This window comes from Notechis scutatus, chromosome 5 (assembly GCF_049901735.1).
Source record: "Notechis scutatus isolate UNSWTSFEM ecotype Mainland chromosome 5, rNotScu1.2, whole genome shotgun sequence".
NCBI classification, from domain to species: Eukaryota; Metazoa; Chordata; class Lepidosauria; order Squamata; family Elapidae; genus Notechis; species Notechis scutatus.
The window spans coordinates 32,956,692-32,980,625 of record NC_142013.1 but is presented as its reverse complement, the minus strand read 5'-3'; the positions used below and the strand labels follow the sequence as shown (position 1 = coordinate 32,980,625).

Genomic DNA, 23,934 nt, shown 5'->3' with positions numbered 1-23,934 from the left:
GTGCGTGTAGATAGCGGTTTGTATGTGTTTTCTTCTGGTAGATGGTGTGTCCTAGGGAGCCATTGGGTTTTTTGTATACCAAGACATCTAGGAAGGGAAGTTGATTGTTAGCTTCTGTTTCCATGGTGAATTGTATTTTGGGGTGTAGGCTGTTGAGGTGTGTGAGGAAGTTGTTCAGTTTTTCTTTCCCGTGTGGCCAGATTATGAAGGTGTCATCTACGTATCTGAGCCAGAGTTTGGGTTTGTGATCATATTTTTCTAGAGCTTGTGTTTCAAAGTGTTCCATGTAGAGGTTTGCAATGACAGGCGAGAGAGGTGATCCCATGGGTGCTCCTTCTATTTGTTTGTATTTTTGTCCGTTGTAGGTGAAGTATGTATTGGATAGACAGTGGTTGGTCAGATCTAGGATGTGCTGGGGGAGGGGTTGTATTTGTTTTGGATGGCTGCCAAGGCTTCTTTTATTGGCACTTGGGTGAAGAGGGATATGACATCGAAGCTCATTAGTAGGTCGCTGGGTTGTAAGTTTTGTTTCTTTATGATCTCGATGAACTGGAATGAGTTTCTTACGTGTGAGTTGATGGATTCTGCATAGGGCTGTAGTTGTTTGGCGAGAAATTTGGCTAGGTTTTGTAGAGGTGAGCCTATGGAGCTGACTATTGGTCTAAGTGGAGTTCCTTCTTTGTGTATCTTGGGGAGACCATAAAGCTTAGGGCATCTGGATGATTTCTCTCTGGGTATGATTCTTTGCTGGATTTCTTCACTGATGGGGGAGGCTTTTATTTTGGATCTGGTGGTTTTTTCTAGGTAGGTGGTGGGGTCTGTCTTTAGGGGTTTGTATGTGGGGTCTAGGAGTAGGTTGGTTAACTTGGTTTGGTAGTCAGATGTGTTCATAACCACTGTCGCGTTGCCCTTGTCTGCTGGTAGGATTATTATGCTGGTGTCTTCTTTCAGGTTACGTAGTGCAGTTTGTTCTTCTTTGGATAAGTTGCTTTTGGGTGGTTTGCTAGTGCAGAGGATGTTGGTGATTTCGAGTCTGATTCTATTAGCATCATCAGGGTTGGTTTTGGTCAGGCTGGTTTCAACTCCGCATATGATGGTTTCTGTGGGGATGTGTTTGGGAAGGAATTATTCTGAAAGGAATTTTTCTTTTCTTCTTGTGGAAGACTCTGTAAAGTTTCTGCTCTTCTGATGAATGATTTCTGCTTCTAATGAATAATCAATGAGCAGGAGTTCTCAGGTTGATAAAGAAATACACAGGGGAATGCACATATCAAAAGATGTGCTTACAGACAAGGGAAAATTTATGTTGCTGTTCTTCTCTTGTTGTTTTGTATCAAGATTTGGGTCCTTCCCCAATTATATATTTTCATGAACAGTAAAGATGCTCTGCTTGTAAGACCTTTGTGAACTACCATTCAAGGTGTCAGGTACAATTATTCTTCCAGTGTTCTCAGATAACTCATATGATAACAAATTTAAAAATTGTTATGGTAGTCATGTTTTCTCAGCCATAGGAAAGAGGCAATAGCAAACCACTTCTGAAAGCCTTGCCAAGAAAACTGCAGGAGCTTGTCCAAACAATCTATAATAATTGAGTAAGATTTGAAAAGAAGAAAAGAAAAAGACAAATAAATGTTTCTCATGTTGTTCACAGCTGTTGTAAACACAATTATATTTTAACCTTAATTTACATTATAATTCTCTTCTTTCTATAATCTCTTGTTGAATCATCAAACCATAAATCAGAAACATTTTTATTTTTAATGCAACATATACACACATTCACAAATGTTATATTTATTATATTAGGGCATGTAAAAAAATTTCAACTTTCAATTTCCAAACATTAGGGGTGCTCAGTTGTGACCTGCCTTGGGGATTGTAAAGATATTTTGGTTACTTTAATATGATTTAGATGTGCTTGGTAAATAGCTACACAAATATCATAACTTTTCAGATCAGCAACTCCCCAGCAAACAATTCAGACCACTACCATCAAAGATATACCATCAAAGAAGAACATTATTTTGTTTGCAGTGAGCCAGGTGGAAAATATCTTTATGATTTCACTCTAGAGAAAAACTCAAAAACTGGAAAACCTGCTCAAGTGATTGCAGATAATCTGGTGTATTTCATGAAGACAGGCATTGACAAAAGATTAAAGGCCATTGGAGGAGACTACTGACTGTGAAGGTAGTGCCATACACTGGGTAGAGGTCAAGCCTGAGAATCCAGTCTGCTGGAGCTGATTGACTGGTCTAAAGGTGTATAGGAGCCACCTTTGACATGCAAACTGACTACAATGGAAATAAAGAAGTTCATTGACAAACCAATGCAAGTACCACAGTGGCCCTGTCATGCCTCAATCAATAGAGAGATGTGTGAAACAGGTCACAGAAGTAGCAAGCAGAGTGTATATACATGAGAAACATGGGAGTTATATCAAAGGCCAAGAAGCAAGCTGGTGGCTGATGTCAGAGGACAAATCAAAACAAGACTTGATGAAACTTACTTAAACATTTTTGTAAATCAGATAATTGTTTTCTGATATTAGTTTATGACTGCATGAGTTATATTTTGCTTAGCTGGGTAAGATTCATACAGAAAAAAACTTTAATTTTTGTAGCAAAGTTGTAATTTTGAGAAGATAAAGTTTACAGTGTTTGTGGGGTGGATTTACCATACCAATCTTAACATTGTGTGATTGCAAAAATAAAAGCAGATTTGAATTCTTGGTGTAAATGCATATTTTTAGAACCTCTCACTGAAAAAAATGCAAAAATTATTTTTCACCCCATTGAATGATACACCCTAATATTATAGTATTTTATGATTGTAAGCCACCAGAATTATCCTATGGTAAGATGGGAGGCCAATACATTTTATATAAATAAATAATAAAGTATTGAAATAATCTTCCATAACTCTTTCTATCTTTATATCCATCAATCATAACAAAAAAGTTCCCTGTCAATATGTATAGTTAAATCCAATGTTTCAAGCATTTTTTCATGTCCATCAAGCATAGTACAATGTCCTTTCATATTCTTCATATTTCCAATATGTACTTTATAATTCTAGATAATTTATATGGCATCATGTATAAAAATATATCATTTTATACAAATTCTTGAATCATCCCAAATTTCTTTTTTTAAAAACAATTTTATTTGGGTTTTCAAAAAACAAAAGAAAAATAAATCATCCCAAATTTCTAACTGGTGCATAATGATCTGCAAGTGGAACTTTAGTAGGGTCAATTGTACATCATTCTGGTTTGATTGATTATTTATTTATTTATTTATTTATTTATTTATTTATTTATTTATTTGTCAATCACTTACAAGATAATAGATATAAGAATAAACATGAGTATGAATACAGGAAATAGTTATGAATAAATGGAGACAATAGGACAGGGATGGTAGGCATGATTGTGCGCTTATGCATGCCATCACATACTGTCATAGTATTCTAAAGAAAATTCTCCAGTATCTTCTTCATGGCTCAATTGTAATCCTGCACTGCCTGAGTGGACCTACAACCAGCTCTCTTCAACAGCCCTTTATAGTGATCCCTTGGGCAGAGATGATTAGTAACTGTTAGCCAGAAGAGGACAGTACACACCAAAGAAGAAGAAAACTATCATAATTATATTTTCCTCTCCCTTAAACCATTATCAACTTGGCTGTAAACAAAAGCAGACCTTTGAAACTTCAGTCATTCATATTAGTAATTCAAATTATATTGACTAATGAGATGAGCTATTTTAGCATTTGACATGGCATTTACTCTTGCTCTGCCCCTAACAGACTGTCCAGCTTCAGATAATATTTGAGCAGTTTCTTTCCTTTTATAATATCTAGCTCTTTTTAATTCTTCCAGGCATTTCAGTAAGCTGGTTCAAGGCAAGGTTGCAATGAAGAATGGTAAAGTTTTTACAAACCCAAATAGAGAAGTTTAGCCACAGTTTTGTTTTCCTTTAGCTTTCTGTCTGTCATTGGCTTGCATCCACCATCGCCCCCAATTCCCCTCTTTACCCTGTCACTGCAGCCTGTAAGCTGAACAGACACCAAAGACTCAACATTCTCACTTGCTGCAACCAAAACTTATTCTCAAGGAGCTGGAGTTTTCCCTCCATGCCAGTCAGGATAAAGGCTAAATAGAATGCAATTTTAATATAATTAAATCTCATTGTGGACTCATTTATTGTATAAGCCACAACTTTCACTTTGTTTGCTTGATTTTTTTTAAAAATTACCACTAATGTTTTATATCACAAAAAGCTAATACAAATACAAACAATCATAAAAGCAATATCCACAAGAGAGACCATTCATTCTTCAAAAATTCTCAGACAGAAATTTCTTAGGTTGCCAATAATGAAAGTGATAATTTAAAAATTTAAGAGGGAAGCATGGGGATTGCAACAGGGAAACAAACGTAACTGAGGCCCATTCATTCATTTTTCCCTCCTATCCATATTCATTTTTATATTTTATTTATTTTATTATTTTATCTTATTATTTATTATTTTACTAGCTTGATACCCATGCTTCGCTACGAAACTATGTGATCGGGGTTAGATTTTGGGGAGGAAAATAAGAAGAAAAAAAGTCTGCCTCTGCCTACCAGCATCCATCGGTATTCATCTGGCTAGCATTCTGTCAGTGTGTGAGAGAGTTGAGGGCTGTTTGGAAACTGAAAGAGTATTTGTTGTGTGAACAAGAAAGAGACAACAAGGAGCCTGGGCATGGCTTAGCTCAACTGTTCTGTAATAAAGCTACTTGGTGCTGTGAAACTAAAATTGAAACTGAAATTCCTCTCCTCTGCTTGTGTTTTGCATTTGGAAGAAATTTCTTTTCAGGTGGGGAGGAGCAGTAGAACTCCTTTGCATCAGAGCGTGTTAATAATAATATACAAAATACTAATGCTGTGATGGTCATTTTGAAAAATCCTTTCTTAGTGAGAAGCCAAGAGAAACATACATGCCAAATTTCAAGTTTGTAGGCTTTACAATTCTAGAGATTTTGTGAAGATGTATGAGTGGCATGTCGCTTTTATATATATATTGTATTTTATTTTTATCATTTTATTTATTTTATTTTATATTATTGAACTTCTATGCTGCTCATGTTGCCGTGGAAGCTCTAGGCAGCTTACAGTCATATTAAAATTTGCATGAAGAAGTCCTGTAAGAAATGGTACCCAAATCACATAAAATTTTATAGCTAAGCCAATAGCTTGAACTACACCTGGAAAATAACTGATTAGTTCATACAAGTATAATTAACTTTGCTCTTTCTCTTATCATTAGTCATCATCGTTGTTGTCACTCATTCAGTCGTGTCTGACCCTTGACCACTGTATAGATCAGCACTCTCCATGTCCCATTGTCTCTCACTGCCTCTTTCAGATCTGCCATGGTCATGTCAGTATCATCTTTTATAGTGTCCAGCCAGCAGATGCTAAAGCAGCTCCTTCTTCTTTAGCCTTGATCATTCCCAGCATGATTGATTTTTTGAGTAAGTCATTATCATTAATCATTACCATTAATCATATTTCCTTATCTCATTTTTTAAAAAATCATTGCAGGTAAAGAGCTTCAGGTGTCTTTCTTGGAAGCAGATGCAGTTGATTTATGTTCTCTTCAAGTGTATATCCATGTCTTTTTTCTGTAGAGTTGCTTTTCCTTCTGTTATAAATTTTGGTCTTTGATAATGTATGTCTGCAATGCATGTAAAAAACATGTTACTGCTTTTCAAAAGCTCACAAAATCTTAAATGATTATAACATTGTTTAATGATATATTGATAATGCACAATGCATGAGACTAGCAAATAATATGTGTATTGCAAGTTATCTCAATACTACAGCACACTGTAAAGAATAATTTTAAAAGGTGGAAGGAGGAAAATGTTTGCCTTGTGAATCTTTGCATAAACATTGGTCATTCATGTACATTTAGCAATTTCTATGTAAATGATATTTGTGACAAGCAGCTGTATATAAATGAACTGCCTCTCTTTAAGTCAAGGGCAGTTTGAACATCTGTTCTGCAGATGGCTTTTCAAGAATATATTTAAAACAAAATATTACAGCAATATATGAATATTCTATAATGGCTGTGTCTTGCAAAGCATTACAAAAGTCAAGTATCAGTCATATGGCATTTCAACTTTCACATAAGAAGGTTAAAATGACATCTTGTCATGTTTACTGTCATAGCATTTGTCTGCAATTAGTTGTTTTATAAATGCACTGCAATGAAATTGGAGAATTCATATTCCAAGTGATCTAAATCACTTGGATGATTCCTAATATTTGTTTTTTTAAAGGTGCTCTTTTAAAACTACAAATCAGGAAGAAAGATTTTAGCTCAGTGGTTAGGTCAATAGATACATGGAACAGAAATGGAATGTATTTTTTAATTATTTTTATTGAAACTTTTAAAAAAGAAGATAGATAAGGTAAGGAAGAAAAAATCAAAGAGAAAACAAAAAGTGCAAGAAAAAAAGAATAAGTTGAAGAAAAAATAGAAAAAATATTTTGAAGTGAACAAATTCACTTTACAAATTTAAAGTTCTGTCTTCACATACCTATCTTTTTCTGCTTCAGCATGACTGAAGAAGGATAATTTATTTGCATTCTACGACATACAAGATTTGATTCCTGCCTTTCCAGCTGTACTTTTACTACAAAAGATAAAGAAAAACCAGTCCTCACCTGTGCAAAAATTAGCTTCAGAAGAAAATTTTCTATGGGTGCAAATGGGAAGTCCTTTCTTACAGCCAGAAAAAGAATATGAATTGGCTAACATTTCAAAGTCTACTGTACTGCCAACAATTCCATTATGCATCTGCTTTACATGTTCCTCTGTTGCCACACATCTTTCTCAAGATTTCTTAAAACTGCGACTAGAGCACATCACTTAAATAAATGCTACTGTGTAATGTCTTTTGAACTTGTAAATTGCACTGTGCTGGCAAATAGTGTTTTTCTGAAGCAATTATAAGCAGTAATAAATATATTCCCAAATTTCTTTTAAATTACCACCTGGTAAAGGTGAGATGTAGAAAGAACATAAAAGCAATATTCCAGCAGCAGAAACATGTTATGTTTCTAAGGCATAGTTTTATGGTCTCATCCATTTATTATTTATTTGTCATCATAAGTTCAAATAACAGCAATTTAAAGCATGCCATTTTTATGCTTGTATAAAAGGCAAGGCTTTGCTTAGCTCTATGTATGTGGTAAGTATATGTGCATGCTTCCTCTGCCTTGGAAAAATTAATCTTACATTACAATATGTATCTTTCCTAAAATTGAATATATATTTTCAAAAAGGAAGTCTTACACAGAAGCCTTAGTGAGTACATATGACAACTAATCCTAAAATGTATTTACCTAAAAGTTGGGAAGTATAAAACAGATTTCAAAAATGTGATGGACAAACACAAATTAATATAAAGTTATATCAAAAGAATAAATATATTAGATTGAATTTTCCACTCTCATAGTATTCATATTTTTCATATAAAACAAAATATGCATGCATTTGTACTCATTTTTTTGTACTCGAAAAAATTCATATATGTATTTCTACTTTTTAAAAAAGATACTATGCAGTTTTCCCCAATGTGTTTATTTTTTATTATTTAATAACATATTCATTTTTGTGCTCATTTACTTTCATTTAGACAGGTAGCTGAATTTGCTTGCATATTAGCTGGGAAAATATAATCTAGGTTGGCACTTATTTTTCAAAAACATCAAAAATACCTATTTAAATGCAAATTGTTTTAGACTATATTTACAGATTAATGAAAAGCCGGAATTTATATCTCACAATACAAATCAAAATTTTCCTTAGTTACCTTGGAATATTTTCAAAAGATTAAAGTTCTTAAGATCTACATGAAAAGTTTTCTACTGTCAATCAGGAATTTAAAGGATTTTTGTAAATTGCAGTGATATGTTGTATTTTGATAGCACAAGGATAGAGTTCTTTGAAAGTTTGTGTTTAGACCTTTTACTTTCAGTTTTTTTCATTTATATAAGTTAGCAGCCTATATAAAAGCAGCATTATTCCTTTCTGTTGCATACCTAATTTTGGAATCTATGAAATAAGTCAAAAGAGTCAAATAGAAATTTAAGCAAGAATGGCTTCCATCTTCCAAGAATGGCGAATATCATGTAGGAAGACAAATACAAACATATACTCTATGGTTTTTCAGGAGGTTTAAATCTTTATAAACTTTGCAAATTAGTTGGAGTGCAAAGTTAGAAATTATGTACCTGTCTATTTTCCAATGAGCTTTCTTTTTCCTCCCTCCATTTTAATATTCATAAATAAAAATAATATAATACATTAGAGACTTTAGTATGAAGTCCAAAGTTATAAGCTTTTTATATTACATTTTTCACCTTATTTCAATGTCAAGCATTAACTGCACACTTAGGCAATTCTGTTCATTTATAATTAACATTCATATTTAACACAACATTATTGTTCTACTTTGAAAGTTTTAATTTACTGTAATCATCACAGTTCTAAAAAGTTCCAGTTTCTGTTGTATAACACTAATCTACTTCACTATTATTTGTATATTGTAGTATTATTTGTATTTTACAGTAATTCAGTGGAGAGAAAAAAGACCTTCTTCCCTTATAAAAAAATCAAGATGTTGACTACAACAATGCAATCAAAGCCACAGCCTAGCATGTGCAACCGACATAAACAAGATGTAAGATTTGGTTATGGTTATCCTGTTGGTTTTTTTTGAACACAGAAACATGCACAGAAACCCTTGGAAAAAACTAAAAAAAGAAACTTAAGCTAAATAATTACAGCATATCTGACCTGGAAATAGCTATAAGATAATTATGAATACTATCCAAATAATGCTAAAGGCCTAAATTGTAAAAACTTGACTTAGAAACAATTTATGTGTGGTCTTCTATGAAATTCATAGGTTTTCCTTTAAAAATAAATAACATATTCAGAAAAAAAAACCTTATGATTTCAATAGAAAATATGCCTGCGTGTATACTATATATGATACAATCTCGGGTAATGAACACTTCTGACCATGACCAAATTGGGTGCCGACCAAAAAACCTGCTAAATGTTTCACTCTGGTCGCAAAAAACATCCTCAGGTGGCAATCAAACACAGTCACGGTGATTTTCCCTTCTGTGCCATTTTTTTGGTTTGCACTTGCACAGTTAGTCTTGCTGCGCTTGCACAGTCAGTCTTGCACAGTCTTCACAACCAAATCGGGTTGAGACCAAAGTCCTGGAATGGATTACGATAGTCACTGGAGGTTCTACTGTAATCCTAAGGAGGAGAGGCTCTGTTTATATCCACTTAACTCATCACTGTATAATGCTAGTTTTGACAGGAGCTAAATCTTACTCAGATTATGACGAAAGTACTTTTCAAAGAAGTAAGCCTTTGGAAATAAGGATCTGCAAATTAGTCCTTCTGAAGAATATAGTTCAATTAATGTAAAGAGAAAGAAAATGGAACAGTATGAGTGGAAAATAATTTTCAGTAGTGCTATCTTCCATAGAAAGGCACACCTAAACCTATATGCTTGTGAGGAATTTTTATTTTTATTTTTTGGTACATGGTGAAGGTCTTTTCATTTTATCAAGACTTGTTAACATTTTAGAACTTTAATACAATTTTGATTATTTATTTGGACTTTGGAGAAGCAGGTTAGAAAGAATATTGACACTTTTGAATTTGTTGTTGAAGATTCCTGAAAATACTCTGAACAGCCAAGAAAACAAACCAATGACTCACTGGAACAAATCAACCCATAGTTGAGGAACAAATGACTAAGCTCAAATCATCCCACTTCAGGCACATTATGTAAAGACCTGCTCTTTTAAAAATTCTGGTTAAGCTGAAAGACAATAGAAGAAGTGGACACCAGCAGTAAGGTGCATAGACTTAGTTACAGTGGTGATGAATGCAGCGTTAGAATCCTTGAAAGAACAGGTTTCGGTTACATTGTCATGGAGAAAAGAACTGAAAACCACTTGATAATCAAAGTACTTTATTACTGTGATTTTATGTAGGCAAACTGTATTTTCATTGCTATTGTTTCTCCTAATTTTTTGTAGTCTGTTGTCCTGTTCTTTCTATTGCTTCATGTTTTTCCAAATTGCCTATATATAGTTTACTTTTTATAAAAACTTTTCATTGATTGGGCTGTCTCTAGACATCTCATATTTCTCAGCAGGAATGTAGGTGTATATGTATACATGTAAGTACCCGCGAAAACTTAAGAAAACAAATATATACATATGTACGTATATGTAAATTTATATTAATAAGATTGTTGTAGATATTTATAAAATCTCCAAGTATTGCCTCATCAATTATTCACTTTTTAGTGATTATTATCATTATCACCAAAGTTGTTTTTTTGTATGCACATAGTTCCTTTATTCTTCACTTAGAATCACTGTATGTTGCTTGTTTTATTTTTTTCTTTCTTATAATTAAAAATTAGCTTCAAGTATTTCACTTAGTGCTAAAAAAAAAAAAATCCTGCCTCATCATAACGTAATATCTTTATTTTTTCCATTTCATTAAAAACATGATTCAAATTGAATCATGTTTTTAAAAAAAGGAAAAAAAAGAAAAACTCATTGGAATGGTGGAATATATTGGTTCTGGAATGAAAAATGTCATTTCAAACCATGCATAAATTTGCATTCTTCCTCGCACAAGGTATTATACATGTAGGATTTCACTCACAAATATAAATAGAAATCATTCAATCAGTTGTCATAGTTGTTAGAAATGTGCTGCAATAGATGCAGATGTTATACATATATTATTGAACTATAATCAATGACATTACAGATTCTTTCCTTAGGGGAAAAAAGCAATCATTTTTCTGGGATTTCTGAAAGGCTGAAAAATAATAGACTTTTTTTTTTTTTTGCTTGATCTAGTTTTAGTAGCTAAGAAAGTATTACTTATACAGTTTTGAACATAATAGAAGAATGGAATGAGATCCTGTTTTCTCCACAAAATCCTAGTAATATAGAAGGTAAGTTCGACAACTGCCCCCAGGAGAAGTGCATGTTTGTGTTATAAGTCATAAGAATTGTTTTTCTCAGGGCAATACCTTTTTCCCCCTTCTGTTTTTCTTAGGAAAACACATCAATAAAGTTGGCACACTCTTCTAGCTAGGATAAACAGTGGCCATTTTTTATTTTAAAAAAAGTGATGATAAAATTTTAAAGGAGTGAAAGCTTTATTTCCCATCTCATTTCTCTTGCTAATCTTTTAATACTAAAGAATAGGCATAACACCAAATTTTCCAGTTTCCCCGATCATTAGGAATTGTTTGACACATTTGGAGGCACTAGGTGGAAGATTACATTTGTTTATGTATCCTAATATTTTCTACTCTAATCTAGCTAGATAAAATGTAGATTCATTTATCCCTAAGGAACCTATTAATTTTTACAAAATAGAATTTAAAAGGTAGACGTCTGTGCCATAATAGTGCCTGTATAACAGCAAAGTATAACTTCAGCATAATTGAAAATGATTACAATTATATTAAATGAATTATAATCATATTAAAAGTATAATTATAAGAAATAACAGAAAAAAGCTAAATGTTTAATAAGAAAAGAAAATAGAAAAAAAATCAAGCTATAAAGAAAGATATAGAGACATAAATCAGAAACAGTTTGGTGTATTGATTAATGTGCTGGCCAGAAGACTGCAAGTTCTAGTCCTACTATAGGCATGAAAGCAGGTTGGATGACTTTGGGCTAGTCATTCTCAGCCCAGCCCACCTCACAGGGTTGTTGTTGTGGAAAGAGAAGGAGGAAAGAGCATTATGTGTGTTTGCCATCTTAAGTTATTTAAAAAGTAATAAAGGCAGGATAAAAATCTAAAATAAATAAATAAATGCCATAACTTAAAGCACTGACAGAGAGTCATGGTCCAAAACTTAATGGATAGTATTCTTTAATATTCTAGATTGTAAATATAGTATGTTCCATAATATGTTTAAATGCTGATTTTGGATCATGAAATGGATAGCCTTTTTTGTGCTAATGATCTCCATGTTAAACATGAATCATTGTTTTGCACTAGCATCATTTTTTAAAGATCAGAACTTATTCATTCACCTTTCCTGGCTCTTTTCACTCCATTTTAGATTTCACAGAAGAAATTATGGTTTTCAGAAGTTGACCATAGACCTATAAGAAAATAAAAAGTAGCTGTCTATTACCTAAAACCAAGAGAAAGAATCAAAACTAAGATGGTGATAGACAAACCATTGCAGTAAAGGTGAAGATAAGAGCAAAGAAAGGGCATTAGAATGACTTATATATGGAAAAAGATGCTGAAGAAAAAGCATGGTGAAGAAACACTAAGATGGTTGTGGTAACAGAAAATGTAGCATCAAGGTTTTAAGAGAGACACATAAAAACAGTCACCAGGGTCCAAGGGGTCTGATTACCCCTTGATTCCTATTCTATCCACATCACCCATACAGCTCCCCTTAAAGATGATGAGAAGATTAAGAAAAATGATTCCAGGAGCTAATTGTGGGAAAGAGCCTACAATCCTATATGCATTCTCTATATTCTTCTATTTAGAGTCTTGATAACCTCCTGATTTTAAATCCTGGAAGGTGTCATGTTTTGAAATGGTCAAGACAGGAAGCCATCCCTCAAGCATGACTGAAAGTCTACTTTAGTGTAGAATTTAAAATAACTTCTCAAGTGTTTGGCTAAGTATTCTGGGTATGAAATAAGATATAATAAAAGAATCTCCAAGACATAAATATGTTTTTCCTTCCCTGTATCTTACATTCTCAGGGACTTATAGCAAAATCAGCTTGAGTTTGTAAAGGTTCTTTTTTTTTAAATAAAAAACATCTAGTCTTAAAAACATGTAGCTGGCAGGTTCGAGACTTGAGTGCCACACAATGAATGGGTTAAGATCCCATCCTCTCTATAACTCCTACCAACCTAGCAGTTCAAAAGCATGCAGATGCAAGTAGATAAATAGGTACAACTTTGGTTGGAAGGTAAAAGTGCTCCATGAAGTCATGCTGGCCATATGACCTCAGAAATGTCTTTAGATAGTGCTGGCTCAATGGTCTTGAAATGGAGATGAGCACCACTCCCTACAGTTAGCAATGGCTAACAGAGTAAAATCCAGAGGGACTTCTTTATCTTTTTCTTTATCTTTTTCTTTATCTTGTTTATTATAGAAGTGGCTAAGATGGTGATAACTCAACTGAAACAAATTTAAAGGTTATTCATTAGGATTAAAGGAGAATGTTTCTACTGCTTGTTATTTTCTGTTTAGGGCAATAAATGTTGAAATGTTTATGAAACTACAGTTCTAGTGATTGATTTAGATGTAATGTTCTTTTACATCAAATAGTATACTGGATTGGAGTATGAAAACTGTGCCACAAATACATAAATTCTAAGTTCCAGAAATATGTGTATGTGAGCATAAAATGTGTTTATGGGTATTTTTATTATATTATGCAGTGTTTACTCCAAGTACAGCTGCCACAAAGTATCTAATTGGTTTTCTAATTTTTTTAAAAAATCTGATCTTTGAAAAATTAATCTAATCAAATTCTTTTTTTGTAAACCATATATTCAGATCTTGTACACTAGGTTGTGAGAACATTCACCGATTGTGTTTGCTATAATAGACTAGAATTCTTTATTGGCCAAGTGTGATTGGAATTTGTCTTGGTGCAAATGCTTTGAGTGTACATAAAAGAAAAGATGCATTCATCAAGAGTCAAGAATCATCAGGTACAACACTAATAACATAATAAACACAGGGTACAATAAGCAATCAAATAATACTAGGAAACAGTCAATATAAATCGTAAGGATACAAGTGACAAAGTTACAATCATACAGTCAAAAGTGGAGGGAATGGGTGATAAGGAGTGATGAGAAGATTAATAGTAATAGTAATGCAGACTTTGTAAATAGTTGGACAGTGTTGAGGGAATTATTTGTTTAGCAGAGTGAAGGTGTTCAGGGAAAACTGTTCTTGTGTCTAGCTGTTATAGTGTGCAGTGCTCTGTAGCGTCCTTTTGAGGGAAGGAGTTGAAACAGTTTAAGTCCGGGATGTGGGGGGTCTGTAAATATTTTCACAGCCCTCTTTTTGACTCTTGCAGTATACAGGTCCTCGATGGAAGGCACATTGGTAGTAATTGTTTTTTCTGCAGTCCTAATTACTCTCTGGAGTCTGAGTCTGTCTTGTTGGGTTGCAGAACCAAACCAGACAGCTATAGAAGTGCAGATGACAGACTCAATAATTCCTCTGTAGAACTGTATCAGCAGCTCCTTGGGCAGTTTGAGCTTTCTGATTTGGCCCAGAAAGAACATTCTTTGTTGTGCTTTTTTATGATGTTTTTGATGTTAGGTGTCCATTTTAAGTCTTGTGATATGATAGAACCTAGAAATTTGAAGGTCTCTACTGTTGATACTGTGTTGCTTTATAACTAGCAGCATGTGTTGCTTTCTCACAATAATTATTGTCTATATACGAATATACTTGGAATTAATTTGTAAAAGGAGTCTGAAAGCAATCAATTTGTCTTTTATTGTAAGTTTATATTGGTTTTAAATTGGTTGGTAAAAGAAAGTAAAAATGCTACCAATATGTAAAGGAAATGAAAAAAAATCTGGTGTAGATCATTGACCTTTTAACTTAGATATACCGTATTTGCCGGCGTATAAGATGACTTTTTTGCCCTGAAAAACATGCCTCCAAGTGGGGGGGTCGTCTTATACGCCGGCAAATACGGGTATATTCTTCGCCTTGTTGGTGAGGAGGCTCGCTTCTCCCTCTCCTTGAGGTCATAGCAGGCGCTGGCGAATTGCAAAGGGTTCCTCGTAAATTAGCTGCAGATCTCAGAGCGGGACTTTGCATTCAGTTGTAGCCTTGAGCGTCGGGTTACCCGTAGCTCTGCCAGGGAGGGGATTACGCCCCGCAATCCAGCCGGCTCCCTCTCGCTGAGGTGGGGCGGAGGTGGGATGTGGGTCCCTACTACCGCTAAGGCTCAGCTAGAGGTAGCGCAGCTCTTGACCCGGCTTGCTCGGTTTCTTCCTTCCGTTTGTTTTGCTTCACTGGCGATTTCACCTTTTGTGGAGCTGGGCGAAGGGACTGATCGGACCCCGCCTCTGGGGCTTAGACGTTACCCAGAATCAACCTGGTTTTCAGGCGCGTCCTTGGATGGACTCGGGAAAGGCAGGTGGAGAGGCTAGAAAGAAAAAAGGATCTGGAACTCCTTCTTTCCTGCCAGATCCCTGGCAAGCAGCGTTGGGTAAGACCAGGCAGGCCCTGGCGTTTTCCAAAAGGACTTGCCTGTTGAGTGACATCAGCTTCTGAACTAAAGCCCACTATGTCAGATACAATAAAGCAGAATGGGTGTCTTTTTCTCTTTAAAGACGAAACAGAGGTTGGGGGTGGGAAGAGAAGAAGGGGAGCGATCATGTTAAAATGACAACTTTCTAGATCCAGTCCCGAAGGGGGAAAGGAAAAAAAACACAAACGCCTAATTTCCTTAATTTCACTGCGATTTCTCCTCTTTCTCACATCCCACATTGTCTTCTCTTGCTGCGGGGAGCAATGTCACCTTTTTACTCTGGTATCGATGGAAAAGCAGGTTTGGCAGCGGTATCAAGTAAAAAACAAGTGAAAGGCTGAGGAGGATTGACATCAAGATCAACTTATCTTCATTATGGGCAGCTTTGCAGGGTAGTTCATATTTCAGTTCATATTTCAGTTCATATTTTAGCAAGCATAATTTAATGATAGTGGCTGGCAAGTCAAATCTTAGATGCATTGCTAAAATGGGATCTGCAAATGTGGGGTTTTCAGAAAGCTAAAGGAAGGGGAGTGTGGGTGTGAAAATTTGGATATAATTAATCATGGCTAGTTTAAAATGCAACATTGCCACAATTAATATCAGAGTGAAAATTATGCTTCTGCAGGCCCTATTTGTGTCTTTCCGGCTTAGCTGAAATAGAATTCTTTTAATAAAGTTGCCTGTCCATGACAAGTCATGGTAAATGGGTAATTTGAAATTTAGGCACACACACACATTTTATAAAACTATGAACTATAACCTGCTCTGAATCGGAAAATTACTTATGTTCTATTATTTGGCATACTTTCACAGCCTTGTGAGTTTTCCTGCATGTCATAAGCATTTGAATATAAATTAACATGTTGAAATCAAATCTGATGTTCTTTTACCTTTTATTTGGTATGTGGAAGGTGTGCGGAAGAGGGGGTAGTCTTATATGGCGAGTATATAACAAACTCTATATTTTGAGTGGAAATGTTGGGGGGTCGTCTTATACGCCCAGTCGTCTTATACGCCGGCAAATACGGTATTCAAAGTTGGATAATTTCTGATATAATTTAGAGGATTAGACTTAATTAATTAATTAGTAGGGGGCGTGCATAAGCGCACCAACGTGCCTACCGTCCCTGTCCTATTGTTTCTCTTATTCTTTTATTTTTCTTATATGTAACCATTTCATGTATTCACAACTATGTATACATTTATACTTATTATCTTGTAAACAATTGGCAAATCAAATAAATAAATAAATAAATTAATTAATTAATTCTGAGAGAGCAAAAAGTAATCAATATCTGTATATAAGTGCAAAGACAACCAAATAAATATCATTGATCATTGATTGAATTTGCAAAATCATTAAAAGTGATCTCAAGAACAATAATTACTTTTCCTATAAGCAGATTCAACCAACATGCAGATACATATTCAGATTTCTTTTCTTAATGAAGGCTGAGGTACAAGTTGCAAGTTACATAAAATGTATTGTATTTTCTTAATGTATTTCACTGTAGGTATAAAATATATATATGATGTAAGTAAGATTGAAATGCCACATTCAAACAGTCTTAGGTTGTTTGTATTAATAATTTGCAATAATGACAATATATGAAGAAAGTGAAGACTGGGAAAGTTGTAGTTGGATGGAGCTGATGACATCTTCAAAAAGAGAATGCTGAAATTGTTTTTAAAAAGCACAATAAAGCAATTTATGAATATGACAGAAACAATGTGATTTTCAGGAGTAGAAAGAAATGGGGAAATGTAATCAATGCTAGATTTTAGGTTTTCCTTTACTACTATCATTATCCTTTCTTCTTGTCCTTCTCTTCCATTTATTGTTCTCAAATTCTTTGCTTACTATTTCTTATATCATTTCTGTGCCTTGAGGGATGTTGCTTCCTTGAATTAATACGATGAGTATGTATTTATCTAATGCTATTTTTTATTTCTTCCCATTATCTTCTATCTCTTTTTTAAAAAATCTCCATTTATTAGGTTTTTTTCTTCCTATTTTTCTTCATTCTTGTATAGTGTTCACATCTCTAAAATATCAGTATCAGATTGTAATATGAAAATTGACAGTTGATGAAAAAATATGAATTATACAAGAGCTAAATATATAATGCATTAGAAGTGAGCCTTTCTATTTTAGTAAGCAAAACTATATGTCGCCAGTTGAAATTAAATTTAATAAATTTAGTTAGTTAGTTGTATCCTGCCTTTATATTTTTATATGTAATTCAAGGCAGCAAATATATCCAACATATCTTCTTCCTTCTATTTTCCTCACAGCAACAATCTGTGAGTTGACTTGTTGGGCTGAGAAAGGAAGATCCAAGATCACCCAGCTGGCTGAGGCAGGACTAGAACTCAAGATCTTTAGTTTTCTAGACTGTGCCATAACCATGAGGCCAAACTGGTCACTAAATGTCTCCACTAAAGAAATTTATTTAGTGCAACACATACTTGTTGATCAAATATCGATTCCAACAAACATTTCATTTCTGGATAGTAATATAAATATTGTAGCTATTAAAGCATTTCTAAAAGGAATCAAAAGGAATCAAAATGCAAAATTCAGAATATGAAGTTAAGAAAGAAGTGTAACACAATAAATATTATCTTTTTTATATAATGGAAAATAAAAAAGGAAGGAAGGAAGGAAGGAAGGAAGGAAGGAAGGAAGGAAGGAAGGAAGGAAGGAGAGAGAGAGAGAGAGAGAGAGAGAGAGAGACAGAGAGAGAGAGAGAGAGAGAGAAAGAAAGAAAGAAAGAAAGAAAGAAAGAAAGAAAGAAAGAAAGAAAGAAAGAAAGAAAGGGAAGGAAGGAAGGAAAAGTATCAATTACTGTACAAATTTTAAAAAAACCTATAAGTATTTTTTAAAAAAAATATACTCAAAAGTATACATACACACAACCCTGTAAATATGATTTTTTTCCCCAAAAGAAGAGTTAGTTCCCATGTCACCTGGATAAGGTACAAGCACTCAAGTACAAAAGAGCCAAAAATTGCAAAAAGAATGGACTTGTCTAATTCATGGTTTAAAGTGATGGTACTTCAAGCCATGAGTTTCCTTCTTCAGTTCTTCTAGAACTCAAATCTACATAATCTGTCCAGCTAGGTTTAGAACTGGGGCTTGTATGGATGTGAGTGAGTAAAAGATTTAAAGCTTTAGATTCAGCAGAAAACCAATAAAAGCAGTAAACCTGCAGTTGCTACAAGATGTTCTGAGTTTCTTGAAAAACAACAACTAGTAGCACTTAAGCTAGTAATTAATATTTTTTTAATGACACACCTTGGAAAGTACACTGCCTGAGTGAAATCTCTCCTCCCATAATAATTGAAGCATCTTTATCCTCCAGAAGGTTCAGTGCCATTGTTTTCCCAGGGGTCTCCACATGCCTGCATCCGCAGCTGCTTTGCTATCTTAGCAGTTCCAACAGAAGGATTTTGTTTGCCTCACAGCCCTAATTTATACAGTCAAAGCTAATATTTTTAGGAAAAAATGGTATTACTGTAGCTAATTAATGGTAGCTAAATTTGAGCATGTCATTCATTGTAGAATTTTTCAAGCTTCTTGGCTGTTAAGCTAAAATAATTGCTTATATTTTTAAACACTGCTGAAGTAAACAATTGCTAGACTTTACATCATGCTTTAAGTTTATAATATATTTAGCAACTTCAATACTAAGATTTATATTATGAATTAAAATTCATAATTATAAATACAAATAAAAAGAAAAACCTATCAGTAAAAGAAATCCAGTTATGGGAATAGAACTAAAATTACTTAAATAAGAACAGAATAATTATTTGTGTGTGTGTTTGTGTGTGTGTGTGTGTGTTTTACAAATAACTCAAGGCAGTGAACATATCTAACACACCATTCTCCTCCTATTTTTCCCACAACAATACTGTGAGGTGAATTATGCTGAGAGAGTGTGACTGGCCTAAAGTCACCCGACTGGCTTTAATGTCTAAGGATGGACTAGAACTTATGGACTTCCACTTTTTAGCCTGATGCTCTAACCACTAGATCAGGAGTGTCAAACTCATGTCATCACAGCGGTGTCACATTATGTATTGGGACTTTTTTCCCTTCACTAAACCAGGCGGGGTTGGGGCCAGTGTGTGACGTGTGTGCCATGAATTTGACACCGCTGCACTAGACCAAGCTGCCTCATTCAGAATAGCTGTGTTCCAGCAAGCAATTATAATAAATGTTATCTCATTTCATACATATTTTTAAAGATCCAGAACTCTAGAAAAGGTTCTAAAACTGGGAATGGTAAATAAAAAGAGAAGACAGCACCCACCAACAATGTGGCTAGATTCAGTTATAGTGGTGATGATTGGAAAAGATGTAAGACAGATGTTAGACACAGATCATTATGAATAAAATTTATTTATGTGGTTGCATGTCTTAATCATATTATATGCCACGCAATGCAAAAAAATCAGACAGGTCAGGAAAAGAGCAAGAAAGATGTTGTTAAGATAATAATGAGTAAGATGGAAAAAAGATTCAAAGTAGTTATCATATTTTTTAATTTGTATGTTTTGTGGCAAAGAAAAAGACATCAACAATGGTTAAATATTGCAAAGAAAATATATTATTATTATGGTTTGTTACACAGCCATGTTTAGAATGGATTGGGCATTTTTATTCATCTATCAAGTCCTAAGTTTCCAAGGATTTATATATTTATTCTAAAAATCATTAAAAGTAGAACTTAGTGTTTCCAGTAGTTTTTAATGATAAACAGTTTAAAATATGTGAAAAACACATCCAGCATAATATCTTTCCAACTAACCTTCAAAAATGGTCTCAGCTTTTTCTACTACAATAAACTTTAATTTGACCATCTTTCCTTTGGCCCAAAGCAAATCACAGGAAAACATGTATCAATCCCACTTCTATAAAATTACTACCAAAGGGTAAGACCAGCAATAATTGTTTGTGACTTCTACCTTCCCCAAATACCATAACAAGAAAAATTCTTTTTGACCTTCATAGCTTTTCTGTACTGTGAGTCATACAATATTTATTATGAGGAAAGGGTGCCTTTCAAATAGGGATATAATATTTTGGTCCATTTTCTTGAATATGTGCCTGATGGCTACAGCAGTGGATATTTCAATTCTTTTTCTAATTGCTTTTAGTTAAAAGAAAGATATTTTTTCTCACATCTGAACAATTAAAACAAAAAAGAGTAAAGTACTAAAACATTCTTTTTAAAAAAGGTACTTTTCAAATACATAATTGTAATTTTTTATGGTATCCTTCTGAGATGTGAGATCCAGTAAATTAGAAAAAAAGATTAAAAATATAATCAAACAGTATTTGTATTCACCCCCACCCTGTGTTTAAATAGTCTTTAAAAGTAGCACAAAGTTTATTTTTAAGGTTGAGAAAGTATTTCCAATTATTTCATTTCCAACTGAAAATAATCACTGTTTGAACATCACCTATAATGCAAATTCTAAAGATATAGTTTAGTTGGTGCGTTTCAACAGCGTTCTTTTCTGTCAGCAATTTAAATTGCAGCATATCTATCCATCATCTATCTTTCTATCATCTATCTATCTATATCTATAGATAATCTCATATTGCTAGAAAAGCTAATGATGACAACACTGATATTTGGTATGGAATGGCCTTTGAAGAATCCACCCTTGGTCAAGGATAAATACATGAAAAATATGACTTTCATTTCCTTGGATTTGATGCAATAAAACCTTCCATAAATCATCAAATGCTTGTCCATGTTGTCTTCTAGAATAAGCTCTAAGACCAATCAAGGGGCAAACTCAAGCAGAATCATTGCCATCCTGATAGCCAGCACAATAAGATTTTACTATCTACATCAAGCAAACCCCATGGAGCCTTTCTGCCTCACACTTCTAAAATCACTTCATTCGGCTTTCAAAATCCATTCAGTAATAGTTTCTGTATATTATATATCTTTTTCAAGTCAAGAACAGAACTTCTAGAAATTTCCATAGACTGTTGCCTATCTTCTCAGAGACATCATCCTGCTAGGAAAGGTATCAGTCAATATCTAGTGAAGCTGAAAAAATTAATTGTTTAATGTTTCATTAGCAATGTTTCAACTAATTGTTACAGTTTGGAAGGACTTTAAAGTATGATCAGTTGTATCTAGTGATTGGTTAGACATTTAAACTTCACCTCAATCAGCACATTAATTGTAATTATGTGCATGATGGAAACTCTTTTTCCTTCATCTTAGGTAAATGTATGTTGCTTGTTTTTCATAGAAATAATTAGAAGTCTTGGGGTAAAAGTGTTTAACCTTTCTTGCTGCTGTGTTCAGAGACTAACAGCAGTCCTCTCTCTAGTCCGCCGCCTACGCAGGAGCGCCGATCACTCCCATTGGTTGATGCCGTTTGACAGCCGGCTATAAAAGGGAGCTGTTAAACGGTATCAGCTGTCGCCGCCAGCTGGCTGTCAATTAGCCCCGGCAGCCGCGGCAACCCTTTATTCGATAGAATAAAGTCTGTTAGCTTTAGCCTGGCTCCGTCTCACTCTGTAACCGCCGCTCCACAACACTTGCCTTCCTCAGAAGCATACAGCTAAGGAATATTTTTATCATTTCTTACCTCACAGTTCTTTGCAGGCTTACATATCAGAAAATAAGTATCATAATTCCACCTGTCACAAAATAGTAAGAACACTACTCAGGAGATACCAGTGTGATAATAATATATTTTAGCTGTCAGAATTTGTTGTTTACAGAATTTAATACAAGCAGAAGTTTATAAGTAGCTCTTTACCAAGCACCTTTGGCAAATAACAATCAACCTTTTAAAATTTTAGAAAAGTCATCATTTTCTTCAAACCTCAAATGGCAGGTAATGTAATACTTTGCCATCTCTCAACTTTTGTTTGTGAGATTACAACATTATGATAGAATAAATATAAATGGTATTGGCTTGTGAACAGCTATTATCCATGATGTAGCTCAGTCCTCAAAGCCAGGAAATATTGCAGAGTTTAGTATTTTGCTGTCTGAATTGTCCATTTAAAGTAAGATCCCTGGAAAATGATGGTATCCTTAGATGTAAAGTTTGAATACTCTAGAGATTCTGGTTGTAAACACTCCAAAATTTGTTGCCACCCTGCAATCATGTATTTCAGATGAAAGTCAACAGCAACCTTTACACATTTGTAGGCAGCCTCTTGTGTCTATATGTAACCCTTTCCAAAACTATATGTGGTATTTCACAATTAAATATCAACAAAGTTTTCCCAAGACAGTTTACATGCCTTTTTTAAAAATAACTATCTAAAAATTCAAATTAAGAACAGTTGCTGAAAATACATAGCAACATTGTGTAATGATTTCTGAGAAACAAATGGTAAGACAGCATAAATAAAATACATTAAAATATCACTGGCAGTATAATCATTCTATCAAACTGTACTTAAATCACCCATGTTGTCTTTTCACACATGAGCCACCCCCAAAACCTCTCTTCTCCCCAAAATAATCCTCAAATTTTCAACCCTGCCTATCCTGGTCACAGAGCAAGTGGTACATTGCCCACTCGGGCACTCAAGGGATATCTCCATGAATAGATCATCTGAATAAATGCTAAGAAGCTTTCTGTCTCTGCATGTTGTATGCATGCACAATCACATATAAAGACTCATGGGTATTTTCGCTCTTGAAAGAAATGTTCCTAAATATTAAATCATCATGTTCAGCTTATGAATCAAAATCCTCTGCTGAAATGAGGTGATTCATTGAAAATATTTTTAAGTGCATTAAAAAAAAACCTTTGGGACATATGAATATAACCTTTTTGTAAATTGCTAATACTTTCAAGCTATGCTACTTGGCAAGCAGTTTCAACAGCCCTAGAGTAAACTATGAAGATTTATTGCATTGCCATTTATATTTCCTGACGTTATGGTCAAGTATCATGGATAAAGGTTCACTTAAAGTCCAGATTTATGTATTTATTTATATAGATTTAAAGACAGTCAGTTCTCAATGACTCTGTGTACATAGTTATTCATGATATTTTACAGTATTAATTCAATGCCAACTATATCTTACAGCAAAGTAAATGAAGATATTCATCATATGTATAATTCCTTTAAACATGTGCATAGATGTTTCTATGCTTCTCATGAAAAAAGAGAAAAAGGCTTAAATTTTATCACATTAATAGAGTAGAAAAATAGGACTGCCAAGTTATTCTTATTTCTTTAAATCACTATTTCTATTTTACATTTTATTTGTAATATTAGAAACAAATATAATTCAAATATATTTCAAATTATGTTTTCTGGATTGTTGTGAATTGCCTGGATTCATTGTAGAGATAGGCAGCCATATTAGTCCTTTAAATAAATAAAAATCACAAATGAAATGCTTATACTTTTTATGAAGAAATCTGCATTCTACAATCTGAAATATCAGCTAATCAATTAAATTTCAACATTTATACTGCATAGTTTTAATATAATCAACATGATGCTTGGTTCTTGATGAAAGGCCCC

The 23,934-nt window shown here is 33.9% G+C and overlaps 1 long non-coding RNA gene across 1 annotated transcript in view; it reads left to right on the top strand.

Moving 5' to 3' along the window:
- The window catches only part of LOC148130438 (uncharacterized), a 55,216-nt gene extending 48,294 nt beyond the window's left edge, over positions 1-6,922 (top strand). The window contains exons 3-4 of the long non-coding RNA XR_015749969.1: positions 5,452-5,525; positions 6,619-6,922. This is a non-coding gene — a long non-coding RNA (uncharacterized LOC148130438). The remainder of the gene's footprint in view (positions 1-5,451; positions 5,526-6,618) is intronic.
- The last annotated feature ends 17,012 nt before the right edge of the window (positions 6,923-23,934 follow it).